Below are 20,760 nucleotides of genomic sequence, written 5' to 3'. Positions count from 1 at the left end.
GATTCTCCTACCTCAGCCTCCCAAGAAGCTGGGATTATAGGCGCTTGCCACCATGCTTGGCTAGTTTTTGTATTTTTAGTAGAGATGGGGTTTCACCATGTTAGCCAGGCTGGTCTCGAACTCCTGACCTCAGGTGATCCACCCGCTTTGGCCTCCCAAAGTGCTGGGGTGACAGGCATAAGCCACTGCACCCGGCGTGATCTTGTGTTCTATGTGAAATGGAAGATACATGTGAACATTTTTAACTAATGCCATCTTATCACCTCATTATTTTATCTTGCAAATGTTACTTATACAGTCTTTGTTACTTGTATCTATAACCTTGCTAATGTTACCCAGAAAGTCCATATTTGTAAGGCACCTGATGATTACTTAGAATTTATCAGTGATTACTGTCATGTTCTGGGAAAGAAACATTACAATTCTAGAATCTCTAGCTATTTTATCTTATTTTTTGAGACAGAGTCTTGTTCTACCATCCAGGCTGGAATGCTGTGGCACAATCTCGGCTCACTGCAACCTCCACCTCCCAGGTTCAAGCAATTCTCCTGCCTCAGCCTCCCAAGTACCTGGGATTACAGGCGCGCGCCACCACGCCTGCCTAATTTTTGTATTTTTTGTAGAGACGGCGTTTACACCATGTTGGCCAGGCTGGTTTCGAACTCCTGACCTCAGGTGATCTACCTGCCTCAGCCTCCCAAAGTGCTGGGATTACAGGCACAAGCCATTGCACCCGGCCTTCTAGTTTTTTTTTGAGATGGTCTCACTCTTTCACCCAGGCTGGAGGGCAGTGGTGGGATCACGGCTCATTGCAGCCTTAACCTCTTGGGCTGAAGGGATCCTCCCACTTCAGCTTCCTAAGTAGCTAGGATCATAGGCACACACCACCATGCCTGGCTAATTTTTTAAATTTTTGGAGAGATGAGGTCTCACTATGTTGCTCAGGTTGGTCTCAAACTCCTGGCCTCAAGCAATCATTCCACCTTAGAATCTTTAATTTTAAAGGCTTTCTTGATAACTTGCTGCTATAGATTAGATTTAAAACTAGATTTAAAGAGTCTCTGGAGTAGTCACATGATTAATTAGCAAAATTCCATGCTCCAGAAAGAAAACACATACATGCTTAAAGGCAAAAAGGAGGACTAGAAACATTAATTACAAAAACGAGGACTAGAAACAGTAATGACCTGTGGATTGTACAATTATGGGTAATTTAGAGAGTTTTCTCTAAGAGCGCCTCAGGGACTAATTTGTTTTTTTTTTTTTTGGCCAGCAGGCCTGCATTAATCCCATTATAATATAAGAAATTTACTGAGATAGTCCCAAATTAAAAGAAAATGCCAAACACAAACATAGTTATGGGGGAGCAGGCCCACTGTAGTCATTAAGGAAACTCTGAATGCATAGGCCTGCCTCTCTAATGTGTGTATGTGTGCACATGTATTTTGAGACAGGGTCTCACTCTGTCGCCACTGGAGTAGAGTGGCGTGAACCCAGCTTACTGCAGCTTCCATCTCCTGGGTTCAAGTGATCCTCCCACCTCAGCGTCCCTAGTAGCTGGGACCACAGTTGCACATTACCACGCCTGGCTAACTTTTGTATTTTTGTAGAGGTGGGATCTTGCCACTTTGCCCACCTCTCAAATGTGTCTCTATGGTAATTCCAGTACTTTCAAATATGTTACCTTGTATGGCAAAGGAAAATTAAGGTTGCAGATGGACTTAAAATGGCTAATCGGCTGCCTCTAACATACGGAAGATTCTTTTGAGTTATAGAAGCAAGCGCAATGTAATGACCAGAGTCCTTAAACTTAGAGGAGGAGGGTCAGAGTGGTGTGACGGAAAAAGGGCCTGTCTTTTCAGGCTTTGCTGATGGAAGAAGGGGCCACAAACTAAGGAGTGTGGGCGGCGTCTAGAAGCCAGCAAAAGCAAGGACACAGAATATCTCCCACAGCCTCCAACAACCTGGTTTTAGCCCGGTGAGACCCACTTCAGACTTCTGACCTCTATGACAGTAAGATAATACATTTGTGTTGTATGAAGCCAATAATCTACAGTAATTTGTTAAAACAGCAAAAATAAACTGATATAAGGCCTAATATTGAAAAGTAGTGTCACTGAATCAGGCATAACCTTCCTGCTATGGAACATCCTTTCACTGTGTCTCAGTAATACAATCAGACCTTGTGATATAATTGTGTGTATGTTTGTGTATATGTGTGTCTATCTGTGGGTGTGTATATGTGTGTGTCTATATATGGTGTGTCTATATATGTGTGTGTGTATATGGTGTGGGTGTATATATATGTGCATATATATGGTGTGTGTATATATGTGGGTGCATGGTGTGTGTATATATGGTGTGGATGTGTATATATGTGTGTATATATATGGTGTGTGTATATATGTGTGTGTGTATGGTGTGGGTATATGTGTGTATCTATGCGTGTGTATGGTATGTATATGTAGGTGTGTATGGGGTGTATATGTGTGTGTATGGTTTGTATGTATGTATGGTGTGGGTATGTGTGTGTATACATGTGTGTATATGGCATGTGTGTATATATGCTCGTGTGTGTATGGTATGTATGTGTATATGTGTATATGTATATATGTGTTATGGTGTGTATATATGTATGTATATATGTATGTGTATATGTATGTATATATGGGGTGTGTGTGCATGTGTGTATGGTGTGTATATGTGTGTATATATGTATGTGTGTATATCTGTGTATATATGGGGTGTGTATATGTGTGTATGGTTTTTATATGTGTGTATATATGTAGCTGTGTATACATGGGATGTGTGTGTATATGTGTGTATATATGGTGTGTGTACATGTATGAATGATGTGTATATATGTGTGTATATACATAGGTGTGTATATGTGTGTATATACATAGGTGTGTATATGTGTGTATATATGGGGTGTGTATATATGTAGGTGTGTATATATGTATATATGGTGTGTGTGTACGATGTGTGTATATGTGTGTGTATATATGTAGGTGTGTATGTGTATATATGGGGTATGTGTATATGTGTGTATGGTGTGTATATATGTGTGTCTCTATATGTAGGTGTGTACATGGGGTGTGTTTGTATATGTATGGTGTGTATATATGTAGGTGTGTATATGTGTGTGTATATGGGGTATGTGTGTGTATGTATGGTGTGTATATATGTGTCTCTATATGTAGGTGTGTATATATGTGTGTATATGGGGTGTGTTTGTATATGTATGGTGTGTATATATGTGTGTCTCTATATGTAGGTATGTATATGTGTGTATATATGGGGTATGTGTGTGTATATGTGTGTATGGTGTGTATATATGTGTGTCTCTATATGTAGGTGTGTATATGTGTGTATATGGTGTGTGTTTGTATATGTGTGTATGGTGTGTATATGTGTGTATATATGTAGGTGTGTATATGTGTGTATATATGGGGTGTGTGTGTATGGTGTGTATATATGTAGGTGCCTATATGTGTGTATATATGGGGTATGTGTGTGTCTGTATGTTCTTGTCCATGGTTCCTGGCTCATAATTCCATAACCCTTGGTAAAATCTTAATGTTAGGGCACTTTCAGCCTCAGAAGCAGGCCTGGGGAAGCAGAATCTCTCTCTCTCTCTCATCTTCTCTTGCCCTCCTTTCATCTGCCCAAAGCAGGACTCTCACTCCAGAGAGGGTCCTGCCCTGTACCTGTAGGAAGGAATGCTGCACTGAGAGGCCAAGAAGAATCTGAACAGACGAGCCTTGAGTTTCCCCACTCAATCAATTAGCATTAAATCAACTCTTATTTGCCCAATCACGTTTCAACACATTCGTGCATGCTTCAGTCACACCTATCCAATGAAGTCTCCATAAAAGGCCTAAGAAGACAGGGTGAGGAGAGCTTCTGGACAGCTGAACAAGAGGTGGCTGCTAGGAAGGTACAAAAGAACTCTGAAAAGGTGGCACACCCCAATTCCACGGGAACAGAAGCTCCTGTGCTTGGGACTCTTCCAACCCTAGTCCTACATATCTCTTCATCTGGCTGTTTATTAGTATCCTTTAAAACATCCTTTGTAATAAACTGGTATATGTGTTTCCCTGAATTCTGAGTCAATCAAATACACTAATAGAAGCCAAAGAGTATAAGAACCCCAACCTGTAGAGGGTTGGCAAGATGTCCCAGAGGCCTGGGCTTGTGGCTAGTGGGGTGGAGTGGGACAGTCTTGCTCACAACCTGTGGAATCTGATGCCATCTCCAGGTAGATGGTGTCAGAACTGAACTGCAGGACATCCGGCTGATGTCCACTACAGCTTGCTTCTCCCCACACATTTAGTCACAAAGCTTGTTTTTTTTTGAGACAGAGTCTCGCTCTGTCACCTAGGCTGGAGTGTGGTGGCGTGATCTCAGCTCATCACAGGTTCACAGCCTCCCAGGTTCAAGCGATTCTCCTGCCTCAGCCTCCTAAGTAGCTGGGATTACAGGCATGCGCCACCACACCCAGCTAATTTTTGTATTTTTAGTAGAGACAGGGTTACGCCATGCTGGCCAGGCTGGTTTCAAACTCCTGGCCTCAAGTGATCTACCCGCCTCGGCCTCCTAAAGTCCTGGGATTACAAGTGTGGGCCACCGCACCCGGCCAAGTCACAGAGTTTTCTGTGTTGATTATTGTTGTGGTGTGAGAGAAGAAAAATGAGTTGGTTTTGTACACACTGACCCTGAGCACAATACTGTACCTAAATAGCCTCTGAAGATACCTGACAAAACTAAGTATTTTATTCCTCCCCAGATTCCTATATTGAAATTCTGTTCCCCAATGTGATGGTATTAAGACGTGAGGCCTTTGGAAGGTGATTAGGACATGAGGGAGGAGTGCTCAGGAATACGATTAGTGTCTTATAAAAACGATCCCAGAGAGCTCTCAGCTCCCTTTCACCATGTGTGGCCATGGCACGAGGGTGGTTGCCTGCAACCTGGAAGAAGGCCTCACCGGAAGCTGCTTGCACTGGCACCCTGGTCTCAGGCTTCCAGCCCCCAGAACTGGGAGAAATAAATGCTTGCTGTGGCCGGACACGGTGGGTGATGCCTGTAACCCCAGCACTTTGGGAGGTGGAAATGGGAGGATTGCTTGAGCTCAGGAGTTTGATACCAGCCTGGGCAACATGGCAAGACCCTGTCTCTATAAAATATTAAAAAATTGGCTGGGTGTGGCGCCTCACGCCTGTAATCCCAGCACTTTGGGAGGCCGAGGCAGGCAGCAGATTGCTTGAGCTCAGGAGTTCACGACCAGCCTGGGCAACATGGTGAAACATTGTATCTACCAAAAAAAAAAAAAAAAAAAGAGCCAGGTGTGGTGGCTCACACCTGTAGTCCCAGCTACTCAGAAGGCTGAGGTGGTAGGATTGCTTGAGCCCAGAAAGCAGAGGTTGAAGTGAGCCAAGATCGTGCCACTGCACTCCAACCTGGATGACAAAGCGAGACCCCGTCTCAAAATAAAAATAAAAATATACAGCCACATGTAGTGGCACACACCAGTAGCCCCAGCTACTTGGGAGGCTGGGGTGGGAAGATTGCTTGAGCCCAGGGGGCTGAGGTTGCAGTGAGCTATGATCACACCACCGCACTCCAGCCTGGATGACAGAGTGAGACCCTGTCTCAAAAACAAAACAAAAACAATAAAAAAGGCCCAACATGGTGGCTCACATCTGTAATCCAAGCACTTTTTGAGGCCAAGGTGGGAGGAGAGCTTGAGCTCATGAGATCAAGACCAGCCTGGGTAACACAGTGAGACCCTGTCTCTTAAAAAAAAAAATTAAAAAAAAAAAAGTTTGCCCTTTTAGTCACACAGTCTATGGTACTTTGTTATAACAGACTGAATCAACTAAGACAAGAATTAAGAGGTGTGTGCAAAATAGACAAGAGACAGTTTAGTACAGAGAATATGTGCTTAATAAATGTGACCAGGCTCCTCTCTTCCTTCACTGAATAATCAGTCATCATCTTGGATAGGATATTTACAAAACGTCTAATTCAATGGGATTTCCTTTTTTTTTTTTTTTTTTTGAGATGGAGTCTCGCTGTGTTGCCCAGGCTGGAGTGCAGTGGCGCAGTCTCGGATCACTGCACTCCGCCTCCTGGGTTCCCGCCATTCTCCTGCCTCAGCCTCCCGAGTAGCTGGGACTACAGGCGCTCGCCACCACTCCCAGCTAATTTTTGTATTTTTAGTAGAGACGGGGTTTCACCGTGTTAGCCAGGATGGTCTCGATCTCCTGACCTTGTGATTTGCCCACCTCGGCCTCCCAAAGTGCTGGGATTACAGGCGTGAGCCACTGCGCCCGCCGACTAAGTCTCAGAAACACATATGATTTAATTTAAAAAAAAAAAAAAAAGATACTCACCTGACCTAAGATGTTTAACGATTCGTCTTCCTCCTCGGGGATGCTTTTTCTGAAGGATGCTGGCCTGGGGAAAACAGAACCAGAAGGGTAACACCTGCCATACCTAATAAAACCAATGAGAAATACGAGGCCCCGAGATGGAGTTTCTGGGAGATTCCTGAAGAGCACGCTGTGGTAACTGAGATGATGAAGCGTGGAGCTGCCCCTCTCCCTGTCTCCCACATCAGGGACCTGTCCCTCTACAGGAGGAATTCTACTCCTGAGGCCACCGTCTCCTGTCACTCAGGCGCCCTGAGTGGAGAGCACTTCTAGCTCTGAAAGCGTCACCTCATGGCTGTTTCTGCCTTCTTGTTGGTGAATTTCCTGGCAGGGCTCAGGCACTCCCGTCCTTCCGCGGCCCTTGTTCTCAGGCAGGTACCGCTTGGTTAGGAGGTGAAGGCAGGGGAAGCAGCAGAGACGCTGGAGCTACAGGTTGTGCTGTCACACACACCTGCGTCACCCAGAAGGCCCGACCACCCATCCCAGCACAGAGAAGCTGGAGCTACAGGTTGTGTTGTCACACAAACCTGCGTCACCCAGAAGGCCCGACCACCCATCCCAGCACAGAGAAGCTGGAGCTACAGGTTGTGTTGTCACACACACCTGCGTCACCCAGAAGGCCCAACCACCCATCTCAGCACAGAGACGCTGGAACTACAGGTTGTGCTGTCACACACACCTGCGTCACCCAGAAGGCCCGATCACCCATCCCAGCACACAGAAGCTGGAGCTACAGGTTGTGCTGTCACACACACCTGCGTCACCCAGAAGGCCCGATCACCCATCCCAGCACAGAGAAGCTGGAGCTACAGGTTGTGCTGTCACACACACCTGCGTCACCCAGAAGGCCCGACCAACCATCCCAGCACAAGCCTGCACTGACGGCTCAGCCTCACCACAGCACACACTGTCCTGAGACACATCTGCGCCCCTCATACCCACTAACGCCCAGCACGGCCACGCTGCCGGCCCCGCCACTCCACACAGTGCAAAGGCACATTCGTGGGCCACGGAGACCCGTCCTGATCGCCGCCCCCACATATCCCCCAGAGCGCACCTCACAGAACAGAGTCCCGGGGACGCACTGCCGAGGTTCACAGGTGCGGGTTCCGTCGCCCCAAAGCCTCGGGAGCACCCCAGCCCTAGTTATGGGGAGAGCCCGGCTGCGTCACCCCACACTCTCTCCAGCAAGTGCGTCACCGCTAGAAGCTCCGTGCCCGTCTCCCCTTGGAGCCATGGGCGCCAATCTCACCTGCGCGGACTGGCGGAGACACAGCGGTTGCGTCACCGGTGCAGAAGCGCACCCAGCACGGCCCCCATCACCCCCAATGACGCTTGCGTGCACCCGTGTCACAGTTACGGGAGACAGAGCCGCCGCGTCAGCCTCGCACTCCCACGCAAGTGCGTCACACAGTCGGTCCCGCCACCCATGGAGGCCAGCGCGCATGCGCACCCCGGACTCGGGAGGGGCCTCGCGCACCCAGCGGCCGGAGCGCGCAGGCAGCAGCAGAGCCCGACACGCATGTGCGTGCACACAGATCCTGACACGCATGTACACCCAGACCGCGACACGCACGTGTACGCGCACACAGACCCCCAACGCATGCGTGTGGCCAGACCTTGATCCGCATGTGCGACCAGACCCCGACACACGTGTGCGCGTGCACAGACGCTGACACATGAACACACTGACACGCGTGCGCGCCCTTCCCACTCCTTCCTTCTTTGACCTCTCCCGAAGCCACAGGCGCACTCGGCGGTCCCCCTACCCCCATGCTTGGCGCGCACCCCTGGGTTCCTCCTAGGAAGCGAATGCCCTACTCAGGCCCAAACACACAGGGGCTTCGGGAAGGGGTGAGAGGCTTGAGGAGGGCGATGTCTGGGGAAACCAGAGCCCCAAGCCCCGTGTCCCATCATGCAGCGCCTTAAGTTCCTGGGGGGCCTCTGGGAAACGTAGTCTGGGACGGTCCCAGGCAGGGGCCTCAGGGCGCGTTCCAGGCAGGCAGCCCCACACTGAGTCCATCTTGCTCCCTGCAGACGCCCCTTCCCGGCTGGGAGAGGGGCTGTGTCACCCCAGCTGGGAGCCCGTCTGGCCTCTGAGTGGGGTGATGCCGGGCGAGCCATGGCTGTCATCAGAAGGGTATCCTCTCCTAGCCCCTCTGGAGCGTCACCTGGAATTCTCTGCAGGCCGCCAGCACAGGCTGCCCGAGGTGCTATTCGGTGTCCCTTGCTTGCTGGATTGTAAACAATGTACAGGCAGCAGTTATGCCCAGTTAGTCCCGCTCTCATTCCAAGTACTAATGTCACAGGGTCTACAGGATGTTGCAGGTACTTAACCACAGTCTCATTTTGACTCAAAATCCCACTTTTTAGAATTTATCCCAAGGAAATAGCTAGAGTAGTACACACATGTATGCCCAATATGTTTGGAGATTATCTTGTGTGGGAAAGTTTTTCTTTTAAATTGATACAACCGTAGATTCTTAGGTAGTTGTACACATAATACTGAGAAAGCCTATGTATCTTTCACCTGGTTACATCAATTGGTGATTATAGTATACAGTATAATATCACCGCCAGGACATTCACAATGACATCATCCATTGATGTTATGCAAATTTCAAGACAGTAATTTTTTTTTTTTTTTTTTTTTTGAGATGGAGTTTCACTCTTGTTGCCCAGGCCGGGATTACAGGCATGAGCCACGGCACCCAGCCAAGACAGTAATTTTTAAAAATGAAAATCTTGCAGAAGATAGAGGAAAATATCACAGTAGAGTACAGAATAAATAAATTAGTCTGTTATATAATGGCATAAAATACATTTACTAATAGTGATACTGATTCATGTAAATTGAAAGACGGTATCATTAATTACTAAGAGAGGAAGGTAGGTTTGAAAGGGTATGTATAATTTGGGAGGAGATATTTTGGTGGAATTAAGAACATAGGCTCTATGTTCTTAATTTCTATAACTTTCAGAATGTGAATCTGAGCTCTAACAGTTATTAACTGCTGGTTTCCTCACTAGTAAAATTGGGATAATAATACTATAAGGTATGACTGTCTCAGCTATTAAATATCAGAATATCTAATACATACAGCAATATGTAAAGATTTTTTAAGTTTGTGGTTACTATTGAAGATCAGTAACATTACACTGATCCTGAATCCAGTTTTAAAAAAGAAACTCATCTGCTGTTTTTAATTTTTTTGAAACAGGGTCTCGCTTTGTCACCCAGGCTGGAGAGCAGTAGTGCAATCTCAACCACACTGCAACCTCTGCCTCCTAGGCTCAAGTCATCCTCCCACCTTAGCCTCCCAAGAGCTGGGACTACAGGTGCACGCCACCACATTTGGCTAGTTTTTGTAATTTTTTTTCTTTTTTTTTTTGGTAGAGACGGGGTCTTGCTATGCTGCCCAGGCTGGCCTTGAACTCCTGAGCTCAAGCAATCTGCCTCCTTGGCCTCCCAAAGTGCTGGGATTACAAGCAAGGGCCACTGCACCCGGCCTGCTGTTTTTTTCTTATGCTAAAATATGTACTTGTCAAACCAGCTGTCAATATAGCGAATGCTAACTAAAAGGAACTTTCAGAGCCTGACGTTAAGAATGAAATTTGTTTTGTTTAAGCATGTTAGGTAAAAATATTCTAAGACACATAAGGAGGAAATGTTCCCTCTCACAAGCAAGTAGGGGAACAGAGAGATGATTCTGCATCAAAAATTGTGCTCAAATAATATGATCTTAGAAGATGCCAAACTGGGAACATTAGCAAGAGGATGAATCATGTGTTCCATGTGTTATAGGACATTTATGCAAACCATTTTAATTGTCATCGTACTCAATTTCACTGATCTTGGATTTGTTATTTGTATAGTGGGTATTTTTTACTTGTACATATAATCATGGAAATGTTACTTGTACAAGCAGATTTGTAAGGCAACAGGCGTCAGTGATTACTGTCATGGTCTTTGAAAGAACCATTAAAATCATAGAAAATTTAATTCTGAAAGGCTGTAGAGCCATCCCTCAGTATCCAGATTTGTTCCAGAACCCCCCTGAATATCAAAATCCTCGAATGCTTCAGACTCTTATACAAAGTGGTATAGTATCTGCATATAACCTATCCACATCCTCCTGTACATTTTAGATTCTAGATTCTTTATAAATTATCTTATATGCTATGCTAATAATTTTCATACTGTATGGTTTAGAATAATGAGAAGAAAAGTCTGTACATGTTCAATACAGATGTTAGCATCTGTAAAATAGGATGCAAACCTCCTATTTTTTTTCCCAAGGATATTTTTGATCTGTGGCTGAATCCACAGATGCAGAACTCATTCCAAGGGTGCACTATATTTTTTGATAATTTGTTGCCATGGGATTAGTTTCAGATGATGTGTCTCTACTCCTGTAAGGTGTAAATATATGAGAGGTTTTCCAAAACAAGACAAAGATCACTGGCACACCCCTCCCATCCCCACATGCTCACAGGTATAACGTGACCCGTGGCTGGGCTGGATGCCTTTCCCAAACTACCATTTGGAAAGTCTTTGATTCATTTACTTTATCAATTAGAAGGATTTAATGTTCCAGAAACAAAAGCACATACATGTTTAGAGGGGAAGTGAAGGACTATAAACATATATACCAAATATGATTAACAGTAATTATCTCTAGATGGAATTATGGGTAATTAATTTTGAGATTCTTCTTTATGAACTCCTTAGAGGACTGAATTTTTTTGCAGTTGGCCTGCATTAATCCCGTTATAAGGAGTGAAAGTTAAGGGAGTCCTAATTTTAAAAAATGATTGGCCAGGCGCAGTGGCTCAAGCCTGTAATCCCAGCACTTTGGGAGGCCAAGGTGGGTGGATCACGAGGTCAGGAGTTTGACACCAGCCTGACCAACATGGTGAAACCCCATCTCTACTAAAAAATACAATAATTAGCCAGGCATAGTGGTGCACACTACTCAGGAGGCTGAGGTAGGAGAAGCGCTTGAACCCGGGAGGCGGAGGTTGGGCCGAGATTGCACCATTGCACTCCAGACTGGGTGACAGAGCAAGACTCTGTCTCAAAAAAAAGAAAAAAAAAAAAAGATTAACGGCCAGGCATGGTGGCTCACGCCTGTAATCTTAGCACTTTGGGAGGCCAAGGTGGGCAGGTCACTTGAGGTCAGGAGTTTGAGACCAGTATGGCCAACATGGCAAAACCCCATCTCTACTAAAAATACAAAAATTAGCCGGGCATGGTGGCAGGAGCCTGTAATCCCAGGTACTCGGGAGGCTGAGGCAGGAGAATCGCTTGAACTTGGGAGGCGGAAGTTGCAGTGAGCCAAGATCGGGCCACTGCACTCCAGCATGGGTGATACAGCGAGACTCTAACTCAAAAAAAAAAAAAAAAGAAGACAAAATAGACTTTAAATCAAAAACTGTAAAGAGAAGCAAAGAATGTCATTATATAATAAAATTAGTCCACCAGTCAAGATGATATATTAATTATAGATATGTATGCATCCAGCATTGGAACTTTTAAATACATAAAGCAAACATTAAGAAATCTCAAGGGAGGGTTAGATTTTAATACAATGATAGAAGAGGACTTCAAATCCTACTTTCAACAAAGGAAAGATCATTCGGACAGAAAACCAACAAGTAAACATTGGACCTGAATTACACGTCAGACCAAATGGACCTAACAGTTGTATTCTGCACCATCTCTCTAATAGTGGCGGCATGTACATTCTTCTCAAGTACACAGGAAACATTCTCCAGGATAGATCATGTGAGGACATGAAACAAATCTTAAGAAATTTACAATGACTGACATCATATGAATGATCTTTTCCAACCACAAGGGCATAAAACTAGAAATCAATAACGGGAGAAATTTAGGTAAATTAAAAAATATGTGGATATTAAGCGACATGATGCTAAACAACCAATGGGCCAGGGAAGAAACTGTAAAAATATTTTGAGACAAACGTAAATGTAAACACAACATCCTCAAATCTTAAAGAATGCAAGAGAGGCCGTTCTAAGCCGGAAGTTTATAGCAGTAAATACTCATATCACGAAAGAAGGAAGATCTCAAACAAACATTTCAAGGAACCAGAAAATGAACAAATGGAGTCTAAAGATAGGAAGGAAGGAAATAATAAAGATTAGAGCAAAAAATAAATAAAATACAGACTGGAAAACAATATGAAAAGATTTTTAAAAAAAAAATTTTTTTTTTTTGAGACAGAGTCCCCACTGTTCCCATACATAGGATTTCTAATGTTAGAATCATGAGGCTTTTAAGAATTGCACAAGATGTTTCTCAGGTCCCAAATTCCAGTGAAATAGCTGATGCCAAGCAGTCTGAAGACAACCACAGAGGAACAGAATCAGCATGAGAATAGTTTCTTCATCTTCCTGTCTCATGACTCCACACTGCACTCTTTAAGCAGTGATTTCCACACTTTGAAACCCTTAAAAACCCTAGCTCCAAACTCCCTGGGAGGACGGATTTCATTTTCATCCTACCTCCTTGTTCTGCGGCCTTACAGTAAACCTTCTTTCTTTGCTGCAACCTGCTGTATTGACATGCTGTGCTCACGGGGCAACGGACCTATTACGGTTATAATACTGGCATGAAAACACACACAATGGAAGAACAGAGCTCAGAAACAAATCCAAACTCATGGCCAACTGATCTTTGACAAAGGTGCCAACATCACACAATGGGGAAAGGACGATCTCTTAAATAAATGCTGTTGGGAAAACTGGATATTTGCATGCAGAAGAATGCAACTGGACCCTTATTTTACTTCATAGAGAAAAATGAGGCCAGGTGCGGTGGCTCACCTGAGGTCAGGAGTTTAAGACCTGCCTGGCCAACATGGGGAAACTCCGTCTCTACTAAAAATACAAAAATTAGCCAGGTGTGGTGGCAGGAGCCTGTAATCTCAGCTACTGAGGAGGCTGAGGGAGGAGAAATCACTTGAACCTGGGAGGTGGAGGTTGCAGTGAGCCGAGATCGTGCCACTGCACTCCAGCCTGGGTGACAGAGTGAGACTTGGTCTCAAAAAAAAAAAGAAGAAAAAGAAAAAAAGAAAAATGAAGTCAAAATGGATTAAAGACATAAAAGTAAGACCAGAAACTGTAAAACTACTGGGCGAATACATAGGGAAAATTCTCCTTCACATCGCCCTTGGCAATGAGTTTTTAGCTATCACACCAGAAGATCATCCTACAAAAGCAAAAATAAGCAAATGGGACTACGTCAAACTAAAAATCTCCCACACAGCAAAGGAAACAACAAAATGAAAAGGTAGCCTATGGATTGGGAGAGACTATTTCAAACCATATATCTGATAAGGGGTTAATATCCAAAATAGGGCTTGGCATGGTGGCTCACACCTGTAATCCCAGAACTTTGGAAGGCCGAGATGGGAGGATTGCTTGAGCCCAGGAGTTTAAGATCAGCCTGGGCAACATGGTGAGACCCCATATCTACAAAAAATTGAAAAATTAGCCAGGCATTGGCCAGGCACCATGGCTCACACCTGTAATCCCAGCACTTTGGGAGGCTGAGGCAAGTGGATCACGAAGTCAGGAGATTGAGACCATCCTGGCTAACAGGGTGAAACCCTGTCTCTACTAAAAATACAAAAAAAAAAAATTAGCCGGGCGTGGTGGCACGCGCCTGTAATCCCAGCTACTCGGAGGCTAAGGCAGGAGAATCGCTTGAACCCGGGAGGCGGAGGTTGCAGTGAGCCGAGATCGCGCCACTGCACTCCAGCCTGGGTGAGAGAGGGAGACTCCATCTCAAAAAAAAAAAGAAAAGAAAAGAAAAGAAAAATTAGCCGGGCATGATGGCATGTGCCTGTAGTCCCAGCTACTTGGGAGGCTGAGGTAGGAGGATTGCTTGGGTCCAGGAGGTGGAGGAGGCAGTGAACTGTCATTGCACCACTGCACTCCAGCCTGGATGACAGAGCAAGACCCTGTCTAGAAAACAAACAAACAAAAAAAACAAACAAAAATGACAAAACATAGAACTCAAACAACTTAACAGCAAAAAACCAAATAACCCTGATAATAAATGGGCAGAAAACTTGAACAGCCATTTCTTGATAGAACACATACAAATTGCTATAGGTCTGTGAAAAATTGCTCAAGATCACTACTATTATTCAGGGCAACAAAAAGTTAAACCACAATGAGATATCACCTCATACATGTAAGAATGGCTTTTATTAAAAAACAAACAAAAAAATAACATGTAGGCAAGGCTGTGAGGAAAAGAGGACCCTTATACACTGTTGGTTAGAATGTAAATTAGTATAGCCATGATGGAAAACACTGTGGAGATGCCTGAAAAAACTAAAACTATCAGATGACGCAGCAATCCCACTCTGGGTATATATCCAAAGAAAATGAAATTAGTATGTCATGGAGATACCTGTGCTCCCATGTTCACTGCAGTAGCATTATTCACAGTAGCCAAGATAAGGAATCAACCTACATACTCATCAGGAATTAATAAAGAAAGTGTGCTAGAGATAACACAATGCAATGCCATCCAGCCTTTATAAAGAAGGAAATCCTGTTATTGTGACAACATGTAAATGTGGAGGACATTGTACTAAGTGAAACAAGCTAGACAGACAAATCCTGCATGATGTCATTACATGTGGAGTGTAAAAAAATCCAACTCACAGAAGAAGAGAGGTGGTCGTCAGGGGCTGGGAGGGTGATGGGGAATGAGAAGATTAAAGGAGATAAAGTGGGAATAATTTCTGGAGATTTATTGTCTAGCATGGTGACTAAATATAATGAATAATATTGAATATGCCAAGAGACTAAATTTAAATGTTCTCATTGCAAATATGATTATCAGTGAGTTGAGGGAGGGATATGTTAATCAGCTTGATTTAATCTGCAGTATAAACACAGATCAAAGCCTCTGTAGACCATAAACATACACAAATTGCCATTGAAGACAGCTGCCAACCTCTGCCCTAGATCCAGAACTCATACTCAACATTAAACCATATGGTTTCTCACAGTTCACACAAACGGGGAACTGAAGAAAAACAGAAGCTGTCCGCCCAAAGAAGTCCAAGTGAATAGAACAAATTTCGATTTACTGCATATTGAAAAACATCTCTGCCTTTGATGACACAGAAATCAGCTCAAACTCCGCTCTTAAAGGCCTCACAAAACTGACAACTTTGCCAGGTACAGACTAAACAAACTAACTTTCTCTTTTCTTGTGCTCTAAAAATCAGTCCCATGGAAAAGACCAAAGATATCTGTGTTTGACTCCACCTAAAAACGAATCCCCTCCTTACCCAAGCACACCGTAAAATAAAGCGCGCTAACATGAACCTCTAGGAGGGAGTTGTTTTTTTTTTTTTTTTTTTTTTTTATGGGGGGATTTTTCTATACCATCAGATCTTAGAAAACCAGAGCACACAGCAGGATGTCAACAATTTGACAAATGGGTTTGTGAATACTCAAAGGAGAGGGCTGGTCAACCAGGGGGTACAGAGAGGAATATACCTGCCTGGCCCTTGCCACACCCCCTGGGGAGGAATTACTGGGATACATTGCTATTAGGGAGGATATTTGGGGCCATAAAGAGTAAAGAGTCCTAAGTCATATAAACACAAATCATTTAAAGAACAAAAAAGGTAACTCATGTGGAGAGCCAACTTTCAGATATTTAATATTAGGTCAGTGCAAAAGCAATTGACATTAGACGTAATGGCAAAAACCGCAATTACTTTTGCACCAACCTAAATAATAATTTATTTATTTATTTTTTTTTCCCCCTCAGGATGCTTTTTCTGAAGGATGCCAGCCTAGGGGAAAGGAAGAATGAGACCCTAGGGTCTTTCTGGAGCACAGGCTGCATTAGCAAATACCCTCCAGGGCACGCCTCCCCCCAGGCCACAGCTGAAACCAATCCGAATGGAGAGGACACTGGCATTTGTGAGTTTCAGAGTTCTTGGGGACTAACGTGTATTTACTGGATTCTAGAACACATGATGCTCCCGACACTCACCTACCAAGTTAGTCACCTCTCCCTCCACAAGGACTCCCACTCCTGAGGCTTCCCGTTACTGTGACACAGGAGCCGGTACGGAGAACACGTCCGGCTTGAACACTTATCTATGGCAATGGCTGTGCCCTTTGTGTTGGCTCAGTTAATGACAGGGTCCTGGCTCTCATGTCCCACTGGGGGCCGCTGCTCTCAGGCAGGTACCACACGGTTGGAAGGTGAAGGCAGAGGAAGCCCAGAGACAATGGAAATACAAGTGGCAGACTGTGAGTCAGTGACTGATCTAGGACTGTGGCTGGGTGATCGGGAGTGTGGCCTACTGAGTGTCCATGAGTGGATGTGACAGGCGCTGTGTCACCCCAGCTGGGACCCCGTCTGGCCTCTTGAGTGGGGTGATGCCGGGCGAGCCACGGCTGTTCTCAGAAGGGTATCCTCTCCTAGGCCCTCTGGGGCGTCACCTGGAATTCTCTGCAGGCCACAGCACAGGCTGCCCGAGCTGCTGTTCGGTGCCCCTTGCTTGCTGGATTGTAAACAATGTGCAGGCAGCAGTTATGCCCCGTTAGTCACGCTCTCATTCCAAGTACTAACGTCACAGGGTGTGGCATAGTGCAGGCCCTTAACAAACATCTAATTTTGACTCAAAATTCCACATGTGGAATTTATGGGTCCAGGAGGAGGAAACAGTTAGAAAGACAAGAAAACAGAAGTACATAAATGTATGTGAAAGAGCGATCAAGAAAAATTTTTTTCTAGGTAAGTTATTTTTCTAAAAAACTGAGATAACTGTAGATTCACATGTAGTTGTAAATAATAATACAGAGAGATCCAGTGCACCCTTAACCTGACTTACATCAGTAGTGATACCTTATAAAACTACAGTACAGGCCGGGCATGGTGGCTCACGCCTGTAATCCCAGCACTTTTGGAGGCCAAGGCAGGCAGATCACAAATTCGACACCAGCCTGGCCAACATGGTGAAACCCCGTCTCTACTAAAAATACAAAAATTAGCTGGCTATGGTGGTGGGAGCCTGTAATCCCCGCTACTCAGGAGGCTGAGGCAGGAGAATTGCTTGAACCCAGAAGGTGGAGGTTGCAGTGAGCTGAGATTGTGCCACTGCACTCCAGCCTGGGTGACAGAGAAAGACTCCGTCTCAAAAAAAAGAAAAACAAAACTGCAGTACAGTATCACAGCCAGGATACTGACACGGATTCCCTCCTTGATCTTATCTATGATTTCCAGAGAATACAGTTTCAACAACGAAAAAAATAGCAGTATCTCACAGTAGAGGATGGGTTAAATTATGGTCTGCTATATGATGGCATGGAATACTAACAATATTCTTTTTTTTTTTTTTTGAGACGGAGTCTTGCTCTGTCGCCCAGGCTGGAGTGCAGTGGCGTGATCTCGGCTCACTGCAAGCTCCGCCTCCGGGTTCACGCCATTCTCCTGCCTCAGCCTCCCGAGTAGCTGGGACTACAGGTGCCCACTACCTCGCCCGGCTAATTTTTTGTATTTTTAGTAGAGACGGGGTTTCACAGTGTTAGCCAGGATGGTCTCGATCTCCTGACCTCGTGATCCGCCCACCTTGGCCTCCCAAAGTGCTGGGATTACAGGCATGAGCCACCACACCCAGCCTAATAATATCGATTCTTATTGAAAATTTTTTTTTTTTTTGAGACGGAGTCTTGCTCTGGCCAAGCTGGAGTGCAGTGGCGCGATCTCAACTCACTGCAACCTCCGCCTCCCGGGTTCAAGCGATTCTCCTGCCTCAGCCTCCCGAGTAGCTGGGACTACAGGTGCATGCCACCACGCCCAGCCAATTTTTGTATTTTTAGTAGAGATGGGATTTCACCATGGTGGCCAGGATGGTCTCGATCTCCCGACCTTGTGATCTGCCCACCTCGACCTCCCAAAGTGCTGGGATTACAGCCGTGAGCCACCGCGTCTGGCTTGAGAAAATTTTTATGATGAATTACCAAGTGAAGAAGGTAGATTAAAAAGGTGTATATAATTTGGGCAGAGATGTTTTGATGAAATTAAGAATACAGGTTGTGTGGTCTGACTTTAGAGATGTGAATCTGAACCCTGGCAGTTAGCCTCATAGTGTCTGTTTCGTCACTGATAAAATGGAATAAAAATACTACATGGTATGATTGTTACAACTGGCAAGTATGATAATCTATGTAAAACACTCAATAATATGTAACATTTGTGTAATAGAAGTTACCTGTTATTATTGAAGACCAACTCACGTCGGCCAATCTCCTTGCTTTTTTTTCTTTAAAAAAAGTTTTTCTTTTTATAGTTTTTATTTTTAAAAAATTCATAATAAGACTGGGCGTGGTGGCTCATGCCTCTAATCCCAGCACTTTCGGAGGCCAAGGCAGGCAGATCGGATCACGAGGTCAGGAGTTTGAGACCAGCCTGGCCAACGTGGTGAAACCCCGTCTCTACTAAAGATACAAAAAACTAGCTGGGCATGGTGGTGCGCACTTGTAATCCCAGCTACTCAGGAGGTTGAGGCAGGAGGATTGCTTGAACTGGAAGGTGGAGGTTCAGTGAACCGAGATTGCGCCATTACACTCCAGCCTGGGAGACAGGGCGAGACTCCGTCTCAAAAAAATAAAAAAATTCATAATAGAGACAGGGTCTCACCATGTTGCCCAGGTTGGTCTTGAACTTGTGGGCTCAAGCGATCCTCCTGCCTCACAGCCTGCCAAAGTGCTTTGGATTACAGGTGTGAGCCACCATGCCTGGCCCCCTCCTTTTTTTTCTAATGGTAAAATGTGCCGCTGGGCGCGGTGGCTCATGCCTGTAATCCCAGCACTTTCGGAGGCTGAGGCAGGTGGATCACCTGAGGTCGGGAGTTCAAGACCAGCCTGACCAACATGGAAAAACCCTGTCTCTACCAAAAATACAAAATTAGCTGGGCGTGGTGGCACTTGCCTGTAATCTCAGCTACTTAAGAGGCTGAAGCAGGAGAATCGCTTGAACCCGGGAGGCAGAGGTTGCGGTGAGCCGCGATTGCGCCATTGCACTCCAGCCTAGGCAACAAGAGCGAAACTCTGTCTCAAGAAAAACAAAAGTGCCTTCCTTGAACCCGCTGTCTGCGTAATCAATATTAACCAAAAATAACATTCAGAGTCTGATGTTAAGAATGAAATTCATTTTGTTTAACAAAATGAATACATTAGCAAAAGAGATTCTAAGAAATATAACGAGGAAATGTTCCCTTTCCATCAGCAACTAGGGGGACAGAGACATTGTTCTGCATAAGAAAATCTAATTTAATGACTCTAATCTGAGAAGATGCCAAGTTGAGAACATTAGCAAGAGGCTGAATTTTGTGTTCCACAGGATAAGGGAGATACATATGAGATACTGTCATCTAATTCTTTTTCTATCTTGGAAATGTTACTTATACAGCCCATATTTGTTACTTGTACAAATAATCTTGCTAATGTCACATGGAAAGTCCATATCTGCAAGGCACCCAGTGATTAGTGTTCATGGGTGATTATTGTGATGTCCTGGGAAAGGAACATTAACATTCTATAATCTAATTCTAAAAGGCTGTCTTTCTTGAAAATTTGTTACCATAGGTTAGATTCAGATGATGGATTTCTAATCCTACAAGGTAGAAATATGTGAGATATTTCAAAACAAGGCAAAGATCACTGGCATAGCCCTTCCCCTCCCAACACACACACAGGTGTAATGCGACTCATGGCTGGGTTGGATTCCTTTTATAAATTAAGATTTGGAGTCTTTGACTCATTTATGATGAATTAGCAAGATTCAATACTCCAGAAACAAAACACACACATGCTTAGAGGCAAAGAAGAGGCCTAGAAACATAAATACCATTTCAGATGTTTTTTTCTTGTGTTTTTTTTTGAGACACTGTCTCCCTTTGTTGCCCAGGCTAGAGTGCAATGGCTCACTGCGGCCTGGAACCCCTAAGCCCAAGTGATCCTCCCACAGCAGCCTTCTGAGTAGCTGAAACTATAGGTATGCATCTCCATGCCTGGCTAATCTTTTTCAATTTTTTATTTTAGTAGAGATGGAGTCTCATTGTTGCCCAGGCTGGTCTCAAACTCCTGGCCTCAAGTGATCATCCCGCTTTGGCCTCCCAAAGTGCTGGCCATTTAAAATGTTCATCAGTGATTATCTCTGGATGGTACAATTATGGGTAATTTGGAGATTCTTCTTTAAGGGCTCCTTAGGGACTGTTTTTTTCTTTGCCCCCAGCAGGCCTGCATTAAT

At 44.7% G+C, this 20,760-nt stretch overlaps 1 protein-coding gene across 8 annotated transcripts in view; it reads right to left on the bottom strand.

Moving 5' to 3' along the window:
- The window catches only part of ZNF331 (zinc finger protein 331), a 58,270-nt gene that overhangs the window by 17,629 nt on the left and 19,881 nt on the right, over nucleotides 1–20,760 (bottom strand). For 6 of the 8 annotated variants that reach the window (XM_063600616.1, XM_063600617.1, XM_063600614.1 and 3 more), the window contains one exon: nucleotides 6,399–6,462. The gene's annotated coding sequence lies outside the window, so the exon portion shown is untranslated. The other 2 variants (XM_034945912.3, XM_034945911.3) reach the window with 2 other exon arrangements.

This window comes from Pan paniscus, chromosome 20 (assembly GCF_029289425.2).
Source record: "Pan paniscus chromosome 20, NHGRI_mPanPan1-v2.0_pri, whole genome shotgun sequence".
Lineage (NCBI taxonomy): Eukaryota > Metazoa > Chordata > Mammalia > Primates > Hominidae > Pan > Pan paniscus.
Note: the sequence above shows the minus strand (reverse complement) of the source record. Positions and strands in the feature narration are given on the sequence as shown.